A 20225-nucleotide genomic window follows, 5' to 3' on the forward strand; every position below is an offset into this window, starting at 1 on the left:
ACGCACATATAAAATATCATCATCAAAACCTGGGAAACAATTTGTCCCAGTCACAATCATGGGATATTTGCATGGGTAAGTAATGATAGGTGGTGTGCATGTGCTGCTTTGGTATTTACAAACCCCTCTTGCGTGCGCTATTGCATCAAAAGAAAGCGAACCATGAGTGAGATGCAGAAGCCAGTGCTGCAGAGACAGCCCACCTTGAAATCCAAGCCAAAGATCACTTTCTTTCCCTTTAATAGGTGGGCAGAGTTGAGCTGAGTTGATATCTGCTCCCTTCATGTGAGAAAATCCAAGCAAAATGACTGGTTTGTCTTGGCACACATCCATCAGCAGCTCTGGGTTATTGTAAGCAATTTCCCCTAAATATTAACCAGGGTTAATTTTACTTTTATAGAAAAGCAACATTTGCCACTAGGACCCCATATGGAAAATGGGTGCATATCTTTCTGGTAAGGAGGAGAGCTCAGAGCTTACAGGTGATGAAAGCCTTGTTGTCTGTGCTGACAGTAGGGGAAACGGATGGATGGTGTGTCCTAACCAGATGGAGTGCAGAAACGTGAGTGTCGACCCTGCCCTGGCTGTTCCTGCCAAAGGCGGGTGGTCCTGAGATGCCCTGAGACCACTGTTTACGGCACTCCCCACAGAACACCTGTGATCAGCCGAGGTGTTTATAAATGAATGCTAGTGAAAATTACGGCTCTCAACTGAGGTTGCTGGAGGCAGAAATACTTTACAAAGGTGCTCTCTATAAGGCCATGGAAGAGAAGGATGGGCAGGGGTGGACTTGTTGTGGGCTCTGGGTTAACCTTGGGCTTCCCAGGTGGCACTGGTGATAAAGAACCTGCCTGCCAATTCAGGAAACATAAGAGATGAAGAGATGCAGATTGGATCCCTGGGTTGGGAAGATCTCCTGGAGGAGGGCATTGCAACCCATACCAGTATTCTTTCCTGGAGAATCCCACAGACAGAGGAGCCTGGTGGGCTACAGTCCATGGGGTCCCAAAGAGTCAGACACGACTGAAGTGACTTAGCATCTTCGCACCTAGTTAACCTTATAGTCCTCTGAGCACTCTCCAATCCAACCAGGAATTCACCTGAGGGCTCAACAGGCTGTGACCTTGGACAGAGCTTCCCAAGCTGCCTGAAAGTTTCCAGCGTGAATGAGGAAACTGGGCCCATGCACCTGAGGTTAGAGAGATGGCTGGAGGGTAGACAGGTGCATGGACAAAGCCAGCCAGCTTGGGAAAGCTGGAGTCACCCACCTGTAACCTGGGCTGAGGGAAAAGCAGCAAAGTTCAGACAGAAACCAAACCAGGTTACTTGTTATGAAGCATCTCATTTCAAGGCATCAGTGGTGGATGGAGCCGGCTAGCCTGACTGCAAGACACACGCTCTGAATGCAGCGTGGTGGCCCAGATAGGTTTGTGAGTTGACAGTTCTGTGTGATTCCTTTCCACTCTGCTTAGAGAAGATGCTGAAAAGCCGCAGCCCACCTCAGCAGCAAGTGCCTGACTAATCAGTTGTACAGGATAACCCAACAATAAAAAATTAAAGGGAGAGGTGAGGCCCTGGAGTGGATAACAAGACACACAGGCACCTGGGTGGTCAATTAAAGTTTCCACGGAAGACAGCGGCCAGCACCAAGGTGAAGGGGCAGCTGGGGCTCAGCAGGGAGCGGCTCTGCACACAGGCCCCCCACCTCACCCCACCACTGGGGCCTCAGCCTGCCTGACTGGAGGGGGAAAATGAATCAATTAATAAAAACAAATTACCTTTTACCAAGTTAAATAAAAGCTAATATAAATGAAGCACCATGCGTATGGCAGATTTACGTTTGCTATAACCATTCCATTCCAGGATGGAAACGTTTTAATGTGATATTAAAAAAGATCAAATTAAACTTTAATGGATGCGACACTTGGTGTCAGAATCAGCACGGCGCCAGGCTGCAACTCCAATGACACCAACTCTTTAGCTGTGAGGAGGCGCCTTTGGGGAGGGTGTTTGCCCTGTGCCCCTGCTAGCCTGCTAGTGGGTTGGCTGTCCCTCCTGGGTCTCCCTCCCCTCCCCAGACTGGAAGCACAGTCCCCAGGCCCGCCCACCCTCTGCGTGTTGTGGGAGGGGGGAGGTCTAGGAAGGCCCTGCAGGATCACGGCTGGGCTTGGCTGGAGCTCATGTGAGCACTAAGGCATCCTGGAGTGCTGACAGTGTTTCCACAGGAAACCCATTCCAAGTCCTCTGGTCTACTGACCCACATGGCTCACTGGGAACACAGTGTCCAATCATCAAATCCGGATCTGGCAGGTCAGGATGTGGCTCACTGCTGGTGCAGACAGGGTTCACATCCTGGCCACTCCAAGACCTTGCTGATCTTCCTGTGCTGTGTCTGGGGATCCCCCTCTGTAAAGCGGGCACGTGCTCATCCTCTTGAGGTCCTCGGAAGGTTGGCGAGGTGGGGCGGGTGCACGCCGTGTGCCCACCACCAGCACACATGGTGATGTGTTGATCTGGAGCTTAGCTTATGACGCCCTCAGACAACGATGAGAGTGAAGCTGACCCCCACCCCTTCTCATCATTGTCCCTTTGGACTCGTTTCTCCCTTCCTCAATGGGTTTCCTGAGAGAAGTGTTTGAGGCAGTTTTAGAAAATAGTGTGTTATTGTGCTGTTGATGTACCTCTTGGTCTCAGAGGCTGTCTCCATCACTCTGCAGCATGAGGTGCTGAAAGCACAGGAGGGACCAGGCTGTCCTGGACCCATAGGAGCTCGGGGTCCAGCTGAATGTGCAGACACAGGGCATTCCCAGTGGCCCTGGGAACCAGAGACAGTTGCTCGTGCTCGGAGAACTATGAAGAAATCTAGGAGACCTGCTTTGACGGAGCAGAAGTCCATTCTGATGGAGATGAGCTTGAAAGAGACTAACCATTTTGTAAGTGTTCTTGAAATCAAAGCAGATAGCATGCTGGGGTTCACTGTTGATCCCCAATACAGGATGCAGGCCCTTCTCTGGTCTGGAAGACCTCCTGCATTCCCACCATGATCTCAATTCTATTTGCCCCTCAGAAGTCGTGTCCCCCACTCCTTGTTGGCCTCTAGCACAGATGAAGATCCACTGCCATCTGAACATTTAATTATCCCCTTCATTGTCTCACCATGGTTTGGACAAATATAATCTTATCTTCGTAACAAGGATGCAGTGGGCAGATGGGCTGGCAACATGGGGTCCAAGGAGTTGCTAGAATTTCCATGCAGAGTGACTCCTGCAGTCCATGTGGGTCTTCAAGGAGGGGCCCTGGGAGAGCGCCAGAGAACCCGTTCCTGATACGTAATATGTCAACTCAAACAGGAAAGGAAGCACCTCAAGCCGTCGGTCACTCTGCAGCTGTCTTAGGAGGGCTCCACTGAGTCCACAGGAAATACACAACCTTGGCTAATCAGATGGCTCTTCGGACCAGCCAGCAGGGCTGTAGCCTTCATGGACTTCAGTGTCCTTTTGTGTTAATCCACGGCCTTCGGGATGTGGCCCACCCACATCACCAGGTGATGTCCCAGAACTGGGAGCTCAAATGGAGGTGGGCAGCGGCCAGGTCCATGGGGTCTGGGCCAAGCAGAGACTTTAAAGCTTTTCAACCATTTTGCAAAATGTAAAAGAGAACCAATTACACATTAAAATAGAGCTCCCGTTTCCTCTTCTTTCAACTCCGTTCATGATTAAGGGCCTGTGCTGTGTCTGATGCTTTGATGGTGCCTCAAGGACAAGAAGCCTCTGTTTGCAGGTGAACGCCCAGGCCCAGCAGGGTGCCCAGCCCGTGTCCAGGCCTGAGGCCACACAAGGACCAAGGTCAACTGTGCTGAGGTCACAGAGGGGCCCTTTCCCTGCACCCCAGGGGCCGTCTGAGTGCTTCTCCTCACCACTCCTAGAAAACGTCGTATTTACGACCATCTAAACCCTCTTGACCAGAGTTCTGGGGCTGCTCTAGAGATGATGAATATCTGGGCTAAATCTATGCATATTTTCCCAAGGCAAAATAAATCTATGGCTCTCCATTCAGCTCCCTGTTGAGGATCACGTCAGTGCATTACCAGACAACTTCAGCCTAGGGGATATTTGCTCCGATAAGACCTGGTCACTCAGTTAATGACCATGGCCCTTGCAGGGACCCATGACAAAGAAAAGATCAGGCACGGTCATGATGGGGAGGCCAGCCTGCAGAGCAGGGAGGAGTGATAGGGGAGCAGACGGGGACTCATGGCCTGGGGTTGTCGGATTTTCTTTTCAATGTTTTTAAGAGAAAAGAAAACTGGTTGCGTTTCAGGGATGAGATCTGGCTGAAGGGAAGGGAGGCGTGTTGAAGGTGGACATGACAGTGGCCACGTGTGTGAATCGTGGTTACGGACATCATGTTTCCTGAGCCTTGGGTTCCTCCCTGTAAGATGGGGGGGTGGCAGTAAGTACAGCATGGCCTGTGGGCTGCAATGAGAGGATGCACGGGAGGTCTGAGGATGTGCACCCCCCAACCCAGGCCTGTGTTCTTGTGGAGCCAACGGAGGAGTGGATGCCACAGCCCCATCCTGAGCCCTGGGTGCTGGCCCCCACTGAGACCCTTGCCCCTTCCCTCCTCATCCTCCCATGTCCTGTGATATCACAGGTTGGGGACCTTCACCCAGGCAGAGACAACACGTGGCCAGAGGGGCAGGAAGAGGCCAGGCCTGGGCCGGCTCCAGGAGGACAGAAGTGCCTCTGCTCTTCAAGTGGAAGGAAGCCAGTCACATGGGATGCCCAAGGCTGCCTTGTGAGGGGATGGCTTGGCTCCCCTCTTGGGCTTCACCCTTGGTGGAGGTGGCGGGAGTCGGGGGAGGGGGGATGGGGCACTTAAACGTTTTAATTGTGAAGAAAAAGAACTCAACTGGTATCCAGATTCTACTTTGAAAAACCCATCTGATTTTGATGGACTGAATTTATAATTTGCCAAAACAGACTAACAAGAAAATCTGAATTACAAAAAACTCGACACTGTCCCCATGCACACTGAGTTCTCTCTCGAGAATGTGAGCCCAGTGAGTTTACAGGAGGCAGCGAGGGCAGACCAGCCTGCTGGCCACAGGCTCCATGTCACCAGCAACCTGCTTCTGAGGGGCTTCTGTGCAGGTGGCCGGACCACCAGGGGAGGACGAGGTGAGTCTGGGAGTCAGCTCCAGCCCTCAGCTAACCTTCAGAAGTAGCATGGGCACATTTAAGTGACTGTCATGGAATGATTTCTCCCTCTCACCCACTCCATCTCCCTCTGATGACCTACTTTCAGTCTTTCATAAGCCAGCACTTGGAGAACTGGGTCATGACAGGAGGGAGGCTTTGGTGATGCATATTCTCATAGACTCAGCCATTTAATCTCCCTTCTTCTGGGCCTCAGACAAGCCAAGGCTTATTATTCGATCTACAAACAGGTTACTCAGAGGAGAGAACGGTCACTTTAAATGATCACGGCTCATGTTTCCCTATGTCTTGGGATCCCTCTGTAAAAACTCAAGGGGTCTGTTTTTTTTTTTTGGTGGCAGAGCACGCAGGATCTTAGTTTCCGAACCAGGGATTGAGCCCGTGACCCCCTTCAGTGGAAGCACAGAGTCTTAACCACTGGACCACCGGGGAAGTCCCTCAAGGGGTCTTTAGAGCAGCTCACACACTCAGACACACATGCACACTCAGATCACCACCATGGGGGCTCTGAAGAGCTGGTCATGGAGCCTGGGTGTGAGTCAGAGAGGGCATTGGACACTGCAGGCTGGACCATGGGGTGGCCGCAGGACAGAAGACTAGCTCTGATTTCCTGTTTGGAGTCAGTACCCTCCCTCACCTCCCAGGAAGCCCAATGAGCTTGATTACCACGTTTGCAATCAGTGCAGATGAAGGGTGTTCTTTGTGAAATGCCAGTGTCCCAGGAGGCAAGCTTCATAGTTTCTGACAGCAGATAAAGAGAGCTCTTTATCCACAGGCATCTTATCAGCAGTGTAGAAATTTCCCAGATATTTACTCTCTAGGATAGCCACGGAAAAAAAGAGTCTCACAGTTCAGCGTATCGATGTCTTCAGGGCAGAAAATAGTGCTGAGCATCCACAGTGACTTAATCTCTGCAGAGTGATTAGCTCTGTTTCTGATTAGGAAGCTCGGAGCTCCTCAACTCCCTGAGCGTAATTCCTCCATATACACAATGGTCAGCACCTCACTTAACGCAGAAATCTGTTTTATGATTCAATGCAGAAACCTGTTTTATGATTCATGAGCAGATTTGTAAAGAGCTACGAATTGTCTTCAGTAAATGTTGGAAAGGAGCACATGTGCTGGTCAAAATGAAGGCATGTTTCTTTTAGGCTTTTTCTTGGTGGCTGAGGAGGGGCATGTTTTTGAGTCTACAGTCTCATCCAAGCTAATCTGACTGAGCAGAAGTGATTTTTAAACGAATTCTCCATAGAGAACCACAGTACAAGTCATGGAATACAAGGAGGTTGGAGGGATGGAAGATGCCTTCCAGGCCAGTGGTCCTCAAGGTGGACTTCTAGGCTCTACCTGTGAAAACTGAAGGGGCTGGGGCTCTGAAGCCCCCCAGGTGAACCTGATGCACACACACACACACACACACACCAGCAGCAGAGTAGGAAGGTGACACACTTCCTGCTGAATAAACAATATGTCCTGCCCAACTTGTGTATTCCACCTCATGCACTTAGGACCTGAAAGTGTTAGTTGCTTCAGTCATGTCCAACTCTTTGCAACCCCGTGGACTGCAGCCCACCAGGCTCCTCTGTCCATGGGATTCTCCATGCAAGAATCCTGGAGAGGGTAGCCATTCCCTTCTCCAGGGGATCTTCCCAACCTAGGGATCAAACCCAGGTCTCTTGCATTGCAGACAGATTCTTTACTGTCTGAGCCACCAGGGAGGAGCCACCAGCCACTTGGGACCTACCTATCCTAAAATAATTTAGGACACCCGTTTCTACCACTTTTATCACTCATGTAATCTCTCAAACAGTCCTGCTGTGGATGGCCAACAGCAAAGCAACCACAGGGAGAAAGGTGGGGTGGTTAGCCACCCGCTGGACCCTGAAGGCTGTTGCTCTAGCAGTGACCACGGTGGAATGCTAAGCAGGATGCTTGTCTATCTCAGAGGAAGTCATCACCCCATCTGGCAGATCAGGGTCAGATAATAAATGAGCCCTCCACTCCTTGGATGGGAGTGAAGGGAGAGGCCAGGTGAGGCCTAGCATCCACTGTAAACTTCTGCCCCACACTTTCCCAGGGACCAGCCTCGGGCCTTAAATCACAGTCCTCAAGGCCAAATCCAAACTCACAGAACTCAAATTGCAGCCTGTCCACAGCCACACACCACACGGCACATGTTAAGGATATAGTTTTTTTTTTTTTTTTTGGCTGCTCTGAGTGGCTTGTGGGAACTTAGTTCCCTGACCTGGGATTTAACCTAGGCCCATGGCAGTGAGACCACTGAGTCCCAACCACTGGATGGCCAGGGAAGTCCCCCATGGATACAGTTCTTAGTTGTCCTTTTTCTAAGCATCACTTGGAAGGAGCATCTCAGAGGATAGACATGAGTGTAGCGTCTTTCAAATCACTAAATTTTTGGGTTGGAGATCTTTCTGATCAGATTTTCAAACAACTTTAAATGAATAACATTCTACTGAAAAACACACGCAAAGCTATACAGGCTTTCAATAAGGAAATTTCAAATGCTGAATATAGATGCAGCTGATATTTACAAATGATTTCCAAATGATGTTAACCCAGCCATTAGCGAAGTTTACAATTGATTTTAATGAGAACCTTCACCATATGGAAAGATCCCCCCACCCCTTTTTTTCTCTCTCCCTCCTTTTTTACTCCTAAAATATGACGCTCCTCTCCTTAGCATCATGGTACCAGCTGTGAGCAATGAGTGAGCTGTCAGGCTCTGTGAGTGGTCGTGAGCTGTCTTTCCTCAGACCTGATCTGAGTGGTCCTGATTTCCCCTTTGATGCTTTGGCTGACACTGCCTGAGGCTGGGGCTGTCTAGCAGAGGCCTGCGGAGTCTCTGAATCTCAGCTCTTCCCTGTTCCACCACCCCATCCAGATTCCCGCCCTCCAGCCTCTGACCTCACTTGGCTCCAAGTCCTGCAAATGACTCCCCAGGCTCCTCATACACCCTTCTCTCCCCACCTGCTGCTTCTTCCCATTCAGCCCTAGGAGGGAAGGCCCCCATCACCCATCACTCACATCTTCATCCTCCTTCAAGCCCACTTCCTCCAGGAAGCCTTGGCTGATCTCCACTCCCCCCACCCTACACACAGCAGCTTTCAGAGGTGCCTCCAGCTTCCAGGAGACGAGAGCGGCTTCTCCAGAGCTCAGCCTCCATCTTGGAGCATTAAGACTGGCACTGGGGCCCACGGGCTGCCTGGGGTTGCGAATGTCTTGTGACACAGAATCCATTTCTGAATTCACTTCCAGTCTCAGGATGACGTCGTGTTCCCCGAGACTGAGTCTATTCATATATTGACTGACCAAATCACTTTTAGTGACACAGGGATGGTTCTGACACTCCTGCATCATTAAGGGGAAAAGCTGGTGATATGGACCCTTATACTGGTGTGCTTCTCCCTGTGAGGCAGTGTTCACAGGAACAGCAGAAGACATCAAGATACTGACAGGGACGTTTCTTCCCAGTGGTGCGAGAGTGGGTGGGTTCTACGTTGTCTTGTTTATACATTTTTAAAACAGGCCCTTTATTTTAGAATAGTTTGGTTTTTTAATAATAGGTGTTTTAAATGAATTGCTTCTTTTAGTTGCTGGAACCTGGGCCCCCTGCATTGGGAGCTTGGAGTCTTAGCCACTGGGCCACCAGGGAAGTCCCAGAATCGTTTTAAATTTACTGAAAAGTTGCAAAGACAGCACAGAGAGCGACAGTGTGCACCCGCTCTTTCCTACTGTTAATGTCTCATCTTCACCAGGTACCTTTGTCATAATTAACAAACCAATATAGATATGTCATTATTATTAGCTAAAGACCACACTTTATTCTGGAGGAGGAAATGGCAACCCACTCCAGTATTCTTGCCTGGGAAATCCCATGGACAGAGGAGCCTGGTGGGCTACAGTTCATGGGGCCACAAAGAGTTGGACATGACTGAGCGACTGAGCACATACTCTTTATTCAAACTTTCTTAGTTTTTTCCCACTATCCTTTTTTGCCCAGGAGCCCATGTGACAGTTAGTTGTCCCTCTCCCTAGGCTCCATTTCTCTGTGACAGTTTCTCAGACTTTCCTTGGTAGTTGGAGGATTACCAGTCAGTTCTGCTGCTTGCTTTTTCCATGGTACTCCCTTTTTGTTTTTATTCTCCAGATTCTGTTGTAAGTTCCTGGCTTCAACCATCAGAAATATTGATGAAATCCAATCATGACTAGGAATTTTTCAGTGAATATGTATGGAAATATTGGGAGATTCATAAGTTTAGGTTATGGAAGTCTGGGTTATGGAAAACATTGATGTTCATTAACATGGAAAAAACTAGATGACTAAAGTAATTAGTGCTGTAAACAGCATCATTTTTTCTTAGGTGTTGATTACCACCCACTGAATAATTCCATTGATCAGACACATGGGCACTGCCTAAGCCAGTTTTATGTGATAGAAATGGTCAGCCTGCTGGATGCCGTCTTATTTTCTCCATCAGGTATTTGCGTCTGTGGACGTGTGGCCTGGCTACAGTCTGGGAGGTAGAGAGATGGTCTATGGGGAATGCAGGCATGGCTTTGTGGTCCTGATCTCAACTCTTTTGGATAAACAACTGGCATTGGTGTTGATGGTTATGTGTTAGTTCTGTCTGTAATTTCTGCAGGAATCTCCATACTGTCTTCCTTCCGTAGGGGCTACACCACCAGCACTGTGTAAATGAGACGATTTCTCCACATCCTTTCCAACACTTGTGCTTTTCTGTGGTCGCAGCCATCCTGATGGTTGTGAGGTATCATCTCCCTGGAGTTTTGACCCGCGTTTCCCTGAAGTTACTGACATTGAACTTTTTCGTACACGCCTGTTTATCATTTGCACGTTCTCTTCGGAGATACGCTTGTTCAAGTCCTTAACTTATTTTAAAAATCAGGTTATTTGTTGTTTCTCTGCTGTTGCTGTTTTTGTTTGCCATTTAATTGTCGAAGTTACGTATGTATTTCTGGCATTAACCCCTAACCTGATACATGGATTGCAGATATTAGCCATCAGGTATTTTGCAGGATGTACCCTTCATTTCCAAGTGCACCAGTTTGTTTTTCTAGAGCGGGATCTTCTCTGAGACATAGCAAACCGCCCCCATCGCTGTGGGTTTTTTTCAAACTTCCTCCTGAAAAGGCCAAGGCTCGAGTGCCACCAGCCAACTCTTGGTTTCCTCGCTTGCTGAAAACCCTTCATCTCCAATTGGATTCCTGGCTTCAAACAAGGACTAAAAATAAACCAAATCTACTTACAAAATAGATGTTCAGTGAGCTAATTTAACAGCGCATTATCTGAAGACGGTTATTATAATCAAGATGGTTGTGCGTTGTTCTATAATCTCTTAATTAGATGTGGTACCAAAAGCTACCCTGGCTTTTAGAAAAATTACCTTTGGAGAAAATGTATGTATTTGTAAATGTCTCTAGTGTGTGTATATTTATTTTGAGTTGTTGCATCTGACTTGAGAAACTGTATTTTGCTACACAAACTCACACAGCATGAGGCAAAGTACTTAGGAGGACCGAAAAGCCCCCGAACTCTCAAGTGGGACAGATTTTCACTAAAGCTGAGTCCTGAGGAAGCTGGAGGAGTCACGGGCCACTGAGTTGAGTGATTTTTTTTTTCTCGCAGTGGCCTGGGGCGTGTATAGCCTTGTGTCTCACGGTGGGTTTTGACGGCTTCTGTGTATACAGAAACTCCGGGCTGACACAGACTGTGGTTCCGCTATAAAACACTGAAACCCTAACCCGCACCGTGGTCCCACCCCTTCACCCCTCATCTCGCTCAGAGTTAGAAGAGCAGGCCTGATGGATATTCCTCCCCTGGGGGGGCGGGCAGGGAGCCTTTCTTGAATTGCTGCGAGCGCTGCATATGGGGGGTCCACAAAGCCTTTTTCCTTCCCCAGATCTTGCAGGTGGGCTCAGGCAGGCTTCTCTCCACCCGGGGGGAAAAAGTCTTTGCACCTAGTAGGTGCCATATAAATATTCATTAAATGATTTCTTTGATATGTTTTAGGCTAACTCATCAACTTAGTAAAATGAAGGGTTTATCCTAAAGGGGAAAAGGAAAAATAATGTAGGTAGGATTTAATGCCTCAGCAATTTTTCCTCCCTCACATTTCTTTTATCCAACAAACCCCTGAAAGTCAGTGGCAAATGAGAAGCAGCTCACCAGTGGTGAGAAATGTGAACTGGAGAACCATCACACACAGCCGAGCTGTTTAAACATTTATGTTGCATCCATAATACCCCAAGTTTAAGGCTGAGCTATTACTGTAATTGGATTTTAATAAGGACAGAGAATTGTCTGGAGTTCCGGTTCCTGCTTGCACCACATCTGAAAATGCGTGAGCTTCTTCACTCTCCACCAAACGTTTCCTAACTCATAATTCTGGAAAAGACTCACTTCTATCATAATGTGTCAGCCTCTGTTTACACCCCTCTATAAACTATGTAAATATTTAACACTAATAATAAAGTCGCTTGATTTTTTTTTGCTGCTATTCGCACTCAGAATTCTTACCGGGGAGCAAAGGACTACCAGATCCTATATGGTATGAGATTCATTTATGAAGCTGCAATGGCATGTGTCCAATTCTAACTCTAGATTTGGACACCGTGTTTGGACTTCTCATGGACCTGGCCCACTTACATGCATATAGGTTTCCTTCTCAAGTTATCAATAGAGTTTTCCCACCTTTAAGAGTAGGGGAGATTTAACAAAGAATGGAAACTAAAGAAGGGCACTCTGTGTGGACCTGCGTGTGCTGTGGGAGAAGCAGTGATGGAGTTCATCACTGTGTTCGTCAGTGTGATGACCAGACTTCCAGACTCTGAGTCTCTTGGGAGTGAAGACACCCTCTCCCATCATTCTCTCCTACTTTCTTTTTTTCTGCCAACTTTAATTAAAGGCCTATCACATGCCAGGCAGGATGCCAAGTGTGGGTGACACATAGAAGAACAAAACCAGTGCCACCAACAAGATCATTTCCCCCAGGCCTGGCACCATCACTGGTAAACATGTTCTGGTTGATGTGTTTCAAAGGACTGGTGAGAGCAGGCTCATGATCTGTGGTCCATGTGGCCCCATGAACAAGACAGGGCCAACAGCATGGACCAAAGTCGGGATGGGACTCTGTCACCCAGGAGAAGTTCCCTCCCTCGACCTCACTGTTGTTATTCAGTTGCTAATTCGTGTCTGACTCTTTGTGACTATAGCACACCAGGTTTCCTTGTCCTTCACTGTCTCCCAGAGTTTACTCAAACTTAGGTCCATTGAGTCGGTGATGTCATCCAACCATCTCATCCTCTGTTGCCCCCTTCTCTTCCTGCCCTCAATGTTTCCCAGCATCAGGGTCTTTTCCAAAGAGTCAGCTCTTCACATCAGGTGGCCAAAGCATTGGAGCTTCATATCCCCTGGACCTCACATCCCATTCCTATTGATTGGACCCCAAAGCCTGCTCTCCTGGGATGACGGCATGCTTCTGGTGGGTGAGGAACATACAGAAGTTCATGGTCGGGAATCCGGGATTCATTCTCAACCCCCCTCCCTTCAGCTGGCCAGTAGCAGAAAGTCACATGGGTTGGCATGCCTGCCTTCCCAGTTCTAGTCTCCATTTGGCTCCTTAGCCACCAGCTCATGGTGAATTCCAGGACACCCCACACCCCAACACGCCTCCCATCACAGACCTTCCTTCTAAGATGTGAATAAAAGCAGTGCGAATTGGAAAATAATTTCTAGGAGAAACACAGCCTCCAGCCCTACATCTTAAGCAAAATGTTAAAACGAGAAACAAAGAATGCTGAGCTGTGTAATGGAAGAGAAACACCTTCCCCACACTCGGAGGGCTTTCGATGGCCTGTTTTTGTTGTTTCATCTTTTTCTCCCCATTAAATCAGACACTTATTCTAAATCAAGCCCTCGGGGTAGAACCAGGGAAGTGATGAGAAGGCGCTGTGTGTATGGGAGGGGGAGTGTGTGTTTCTGCCTCGCTCTGCACCCGGATCAAGGGGAGTGTGACCACCCACAGCTGTCGCAAAATAACCCATGTAACCATGCTTCTGGTACCATTTAGGTCATTAATCAGGCTCCCATGGGCAGAGACACCAGGGCTGTGACAGCAGACCATGCCCACGGCAGGTTATTAAATGGAGGGGCAGGAGGCTGGGAGAGTGCTTGCATTGGGGAGAACAGGATCACCCCTCGTGCCTTGTGGGGTCTCCACCAGCCCAGCTCTTGTCTGGGTGAGAAAACGCAGCCAAGTGACACAGCAGGGACTGTGCAGCCAGGACGGAACGGCTCTACCCCTGACGTGCTGTGTGATCTCGGGCAGCTGCTTAACCCCTCTGGGCCTTGTTTTCCCACCTGCAAGGTGAGGGTGAGAACCACATGCACTTATGGAACCAGGAATTATACGAGTTGATGGACAGAGAGTTTGTACCTCACCCTCAAATCACTGTTTATGTAGCATTAATATCAAAGCTTTTTATCATCAGTGAACTCGGGATCTCGCATCCTCGGCCTTACTGACACTTGGGATGGGATGAGTCTGTGCTGAGGGGCTGTCCTGTGCACTAGAGCATGTTGAGTGCCTCCCTGTACCGAGTTGACACCACAGTGCATCTCCCCGCAGAATGGTGAGAACCCCAAATGCCTCCAGACTTTGCCAAACACCCCCAGGGGTCAGTCACCCATGGAGAAACACTGAGTTAAAGAAGGGGAAAGCCCAGATGTCACATGAAAACCCAGAGGTAGAAATCCTCTTAAGATGGTGTTTAAGGACCAAGTCAGAGCATTGCTTCAGTAGCAAATGTGTCTCTGTAGAGAGTTGGGGTAAACACCAGGTCTGAAATCAGACATCGAATGGGGACTCACCGAGTTTCAGACCCAGACGGTCTCAGGTCAGACAAAGGCAGAAGTACCCTGGACAGAATTGCCAGTCCTAGCCACAGAGGTCCCCATCCAAACGGGCCGTGAACCAGGGGGGCAAGAGTGCCCTACATGGCATCGGGGAGTGATGAGGTCTCCATTGCCAGGACAGCAGTGTCCGATCCAAGGTTAGAACACAGGAGAGGCCACCACAGCCCAGGGCAGCAGCTGACCTGAGTAGGGAGGCGAGTGTGTCCAGCCCCAGTTTCAAACCCCGGGCTCATGCAGACAGCAGGAGGGGACACCCCACAGAGCCCTGGCCACACACAAGGGCTCTCGGCTCACCTGTCCAGTCATTTTCTGTCCCTCTGAGGTGAGCCCAAGACACACTGAGTTCAAATGGTAAAACACTTTTCTTTGTGGGAATAAATGCCAATACTCGCATGGAATTAAAAAAAAAACCATGCCCATTTTATCCACAGACTTATGAGACACGTTAAATAACATGACGCAAATAATAAATAAGATTTACCCAGTTCATTCAGAATATGGGTCTTTTTACCCTGGATTCAATTACCCTGAGGCCAAGCGCTATGCCTAAATTCAAGGTAAAGCCTGACATATGTCCTTACCACATATGACCTGTGACATGTGACCTATATCCTTCAACAGACTCTAGGAGAGCTGGGGCAGGGGGGCGACTCCCCGACATCTGGAACATCTGGGCTGCACCCAAAAAGCATCCAACATTCATGCTCCCATCAGTGAGCTTGTCCAAGAAAACAGCACTTTCTCAAGAGATTTTAGATTCCCTTTTAGTGATATAGTTATGATCTTTTTTCTGTTCCTCTTTGTCTTTTTTGAGAAGAAAGTCCTGTACATTTGCAGTTAAGTCTGTAGCTGAAGAACCTGAGATCAGGTTCCCCAAACTCAGAGCTCAAGACGGACGCCCTTCTGCTGGCCTGCAGGGAGCGTCTTCTCTTCCCCAGAGGGCCCCACCTGCTCGTGGGTGTCCTGCTACCATGTCCAGACCCCAGGACCCTGCAGCCCAGCCTCATGCAGGACAACACCCGCTCATTCTCACCCGTGCCTCAGCAGGGAGCTGCCTCCCCAGGATCTGTCTCCCCCACTTCTCCAGGTGCACAAGGATCCCCTGGGGCCCACCACGCCATGAAAAGAAAATCCATTTGGGCCAAATCACCTCAGCCAACAGACATGCTTTCAATGTTTAACGTTATTCTTGACCACATACAGTTTATGCTGCATCCACAGCTGTCTTCCTGCGAGCAGAGGACAATCCTCAGCTACTTACTTTCAACATTTTCTTTAACTGAAAGCACCTTTGAACCATTTGCCACAAACCACAAGAACAACCTCAGTCTCCCGAGAAGCCAGCCCAAGGACAACCTGGGAGAGGGACAATCTCACTCCCCAAAAAGTGCTCAGGATTGAGAAACGGGTGCTTCCAGGTCAGATTCGAGGAAAAAGGCAAAGCACACCACCAGGGCACTTGGACAGGAAAGCCGCCTCACAGCGAGAGCAGGTTTGGAAGCTCACATTGAGATGCTGGGCTCAGTCTCACTTGTGTTGGAGCAGAATCAAATCACTGTCCAGGCTGGCTTCTCAGGTTAGAGAGTCCACATCAGGTCCCCTTTTTCTGGTTCCTGCGTGACTGTCTCACCCCTCACCCCCTCCTTCATCAGCACACGTTTGGCCAAGAAAGAGGAATCAGGCTGCCACGGCCCAGGAAATGTAAGCCCACCCTTGCTCTCACCGGGTCCACCCGGCTCACACCTTCCCAGGAAGACTGCAGAGGAGCCGGGGAGTGGAGACATGTTCTCGTAGGTGAGATGGGCATGTGAGGACACGCATGTGCGTGAGCAGCGGGATCACTTACCTAGGAGGAGAGAAGAGGACAGGTCATTAGCTGAGCCCAGAGCCTCCCCAGCACGCATGGCGCTGTTGTACAAGGTGGACCCTAGTTACACCCCAGCAGCCTCTATGATCTGCATGGCACAGCATGCTTTCACAACTGCTCCTCTATGTGCTTTGGGCCTTGTGACAGCTGTCAGGCGGTGGGGGTGGGAGACATAGGCTCAAAGGTGTTGAGATTCAGTCGCTGAGAGGGGCTCCTGACCTTTCATCCAGTCCTCTCTCCAATAGCACCTTCATCAACAAATTTATTCCTAATGGGATGCTCAATGACTGGACAGGTATCCAGGTAAATATAAATAATTGGTGGCATTTCCTAAGGATGTTGTCATTCCATCTCTCCAGGCACTCTTTTCCATCAGTTGTAACTGTTCTTGTGCATGTGTGTGCTTGTGGTAAGCCGTTCAATTGTGTCCAACTCTTTGTGACCCTATGGACTGCGGCCTGCCGGGCTCCTTTGTCCATGGGATTCTCCAGGCGAGAATAATGGAGTGGATTGGCATTCCCTTCTCCAAGGGATCTTCCCAATCCAGGGATTGAACCTGTGTCTCTTATGTCTCCTGCATTGGCAGGCATGTTCTTTACTACTAGCATCACCTGGGAAGCCCATTCTTGCACACAGAAGGCAGAGAAGTCAGGTACAGTAACATGTCATCTGTTTGACCTTAAGCCACAGGCTAAGGAGACCATCGAGGACATCAATACAGTGAAGCCTGAAACATCAGATGTGGGGAAGTAGTCTGGATGAAGACTCGGGCTGTGGGCCCACCTCCCCGACCCTGGTTCTGTGTAAGCAGGCCCAGCTGACCAGGCTTGGGAGAGGACACTGCCCTGGAGGCCAGGAGCCTTCCCCAGGAGAGGGAGACTCCTTCTCTCCCACCACCAGGAGCACAATCAGGGCCTAACTGCCATGGGTATGTGAGTAACAGCCTCCTGGAGACACACTCAGTGCCCGCGGTAAGGAGAAGTACACGTTGCAGAACCTTAGGAATAATGGGTCTGCCTTCCCGTCTCCAAGCCAAGAGTCCATGTGGTCATCCACATGGCCGGTGTCGGGGACCTTGACCCACCGACTCAGCACCCAGGCTGGTTCGGGACTCGGGGCCACGAGGCTGCTGGTCACATGCCCGACGGGCCCATGGTGTTAGGAGACAGGACTTGTAAGGATGAACTATGAACATTGATCGAAATGCCCCTGCTTGACACCACAGAAACACCACCACGCAGCCCTTCTTCTCATCATAATGTCGCTTTATGACACTTGAGCCCCCAAGGCCTCGCAGGTCGTCCTCTCCACATCTCCAGGGGAAAGACCACATGCAGAATGTGGTCACTTCTCTCGGTGTTTCTCGCTATCACTAGTGGACGTGGTCACCGAAGTCCCTTTGAGGCGCTTTGTCATGGCCTGAGATGAAGCCTAGGCAGGTGGACGCTGAGCCGACTGGGAGCCGGGCGTTCACTTCTCCCCACTCAACAAGGCAAAACTTTACTGATCAAGTACTGTGAGCAGCCTTTGCTCCCAAACAAGCTTCTAGTTCAGAGAAGCAAGTGTGAGTAATGACTTAATGATTTGTAATCATTGTGAAAGGGGCCTCCTTTGTGCTCCTCCTTTCTGATTATGACTGTATCTCTTATTATACATTTAATTTCCATTTCTGAGCACAGCCAATAATATCCTCACTATTTGACAAACACAGCAGGGATGTGAATGGATTACTGACACCCCTCCTCCCCACGACAAAGCCACAGGAGGCCCTGCCCAGCTGGGCAACCCTCTCCTCTCTGAGGACACACCGGAGGTTCCTGAGAGGAGAGTGACCAACCTCACAGGGATGGCCATCGTCATGGCAACAAGAATGCTCATAAAATTAATAATAATAGTTATAATGGCCCAGGCAACAACTCGGTGACCCTGGAGCTTGGCTTGGCTCTGTCCTAAGGGAGCTGTACAGAACTCCCTGCGGAGAGCCCCCACCACCTGTGGAGCAGACAGAATTGTCACCCATGACCGGGGGCAGGGGGTTGAGCACACACGAGGCTCAGAGGTCCCAGGGGTCGGGGGTGGGCAGGGTCAACCACAGGCATCTGACCCGGGGCCTGGATGGATTCACGCAGCCCCTGCCCATGAGGTCCATCTCTGCCTCCAGATGTCTCTCAACACCACTTTCCTGGGGACAGGAGAGGGAGGGGATTCAAGCATGAGGCCCGGGGCCCTGTGCACAGAGGGGGAGGGAGCCGTGCCAGGATGCTGGTGGCTGCAGGCCAAGGCTGAATTCTGGTTCTGCCACCTCTTGGCTGGGTGACCTCAGGGACCCCAAATACATTGACAACATCTTGGCCTTCTGAGCCAAGTCCAGGGTTTTTCCCAAGGGACCAGGGTGTCCATAGGACGTCACTGCCTGTAACTCCTTTCCCATGTGTGGTATAGACTGCCAGGCCATCCCCAGCCATCCTGGGCAAGCCTGGAGACTTGGTGCCCATGCCACAGCCCCCAGACCCATGTGTGGTGTCTGCAGTCCTGGGCTCAGTGCCCACCACTTCTGTCTACACCTCAGTGGGGGTGTCCTCAGGAGTCCCGATCCCCAGAGCCTGAACTCCAGGCTGAGTCTCCTTTATGGAAGAGAGCTGGGGTAATCAGGATCTAGTTAAAAACTGAGTCTAGTTTTTGGGAGGTCCTCTGGCAACTGTCCAATTCTATTAAGAGTGGTTTTAAAAATTCAGTGGTTATAACATTGAATCACAATTTTATGTATTTTTTTGGCTCCACAGCCTGCAGGATCTTAGTTCCCCCACCAGGATTGAACTCTTGCCGTTGGCAGTGAAAGGCAGAGACCTAGCCCCTGGACCACCAGGGAATTCCCTAGATTGAATTATTTTCAAAGAGATAACTAGAAGCCTGAACCATACTGTCACCTGAGTTTGCTTACCATTAATGATTAAAATGCCGATAAATTTACAAGGTGGGGAGAGTTTGAGTGTATACTTTCAGTCATCCAGGCCAGGACATTCTGAAGGTCCCCCTTCAGCTAACTGTGAAACTGGCCTGCCGACGTCAGTCGACTGCTAACCAGCCTTATTCATGTCACCCATTTGTCCCTCCCACGGCTGCTGCCTGACTTTGCCTTTTAACACCCCCTGGAACAGATTTTGCTTTCCCAGAGATTTCTGGAACAACTCCTGCGATATCATGCAGAGGGAGAGCTAAAATTCCGATGTGTGTAAGTTGCTTTAGTCGCGTCCAACTCTTTGCAACCCCATGGACTATAGCCTGCCAGGCTCCTCTGTCCATGGGATTCTCCAGGCAAGAATACTGGAATGAGTAGCCATTTCCTTCACCAGGGGATCTTCCCGACCCAGGGATCAAACCCATGTACGTTTGATCAACCCCTCCTATATCGCAGGCAGATTCTTTACCGTCTGAGCCATAACTGGGGAAACCCATAACTCCAATAAAGAACTGCAAATTAAATTCTAGAAAAATCAATGAATGTAAATAAAGAGGAGACGAGAAATCATAAAGGGACATGAAATTAAAGCCACAAACATCAAGCTATAGACTCAATTTCAAACCCCTCAGTCATGAAACCAAGAGGGAGCAGACACTCCAAGCTCAAGACAGAAGATGTCATCAGTTCAGTTCAGTTCAGTCACTCAGTCGTGTCTGACTCTTTGAGATCCCATGGATTGCAGCACACCAGGCTTCCCTGGTCATCACCAACTCCCAGAGCTTGCTCAAACTCATGTCCATTGAGTTGTTGATGCCATCCAACCATTTCATCCTCTGTTGTCCCTTTCTCCTGCCTTCAATCTTTCCCAGCAACAGGGTTTTTTCTAATGAGTCAGTTCTTTGCATCAGGTGGCCAAAGTATTGGAGCTTCAGCATCAGTCCTTCCAATGAATATTTAGGACTGATTTTCTTTAGGATTCACTGGTTTGATCTTGCAGTCCAAGGGACTCTCAAGAGTCTTTTCCAACACCACAGTTCAAAAGCATCAATTCTTCAGTGCTCAGCTTTCTTTATGGTCCAACTCTCACATCCATACATGACTACTGGAAAAACTATAGCTTTGACTAGATGGACCTTTGTCAGTAAAGTAATATCTCTGATTTTTATATGCTGTCTAGGTTTGTCATAGCTTTTCTTCCAAGGAGCAAGCGTCCTTTAATTT

The 20225-nt window shown here is 49.4% G+C and overlaps 1 protein-coding gene and 1 long non-coding RNA gene across 2 annotated transcripts in view; both read right to left on the reverse strand.

Moving 5' to 3' along the window:
• CDH4 (cadherin 4) overlaps positions 1–20225 on the reverse strand; it is a 476927-nt gene that overhangs the window by 273673 nt on the left and 183029 nt on the right. The window lies entirely within an intron of this gene.
• LOC145533551 (uncharacterized) lies at positions 9181–16132 on the reverse strand. Its single transcript, XR_014074153.1, has 2 exons — positions 16022–16132; positions 9181–11307 (listed from the first exon to the last, which is right to left on the reverse strand). It is a non-coding gene; the product is annotated as an uncharacterized LOC145533551 (long non-coding RNA).

The sequence above is a fragment of the Giraffa tippelskirchi genome, chromosome 13 (assembly GCF_054371585.1).
Source record: "Giraffa tippelskirchi isolate mGirTip1 chromosome 13, T2T-mGirTip1v1.2.pri, whole genome shotgun sequence".
Lineage (NCBI taxonomy): Eukaryota > Metazoa > Chordata > Mammalia > Artiodactyla > Giraffidae > Giraffa > Giraffa tippelskirchi.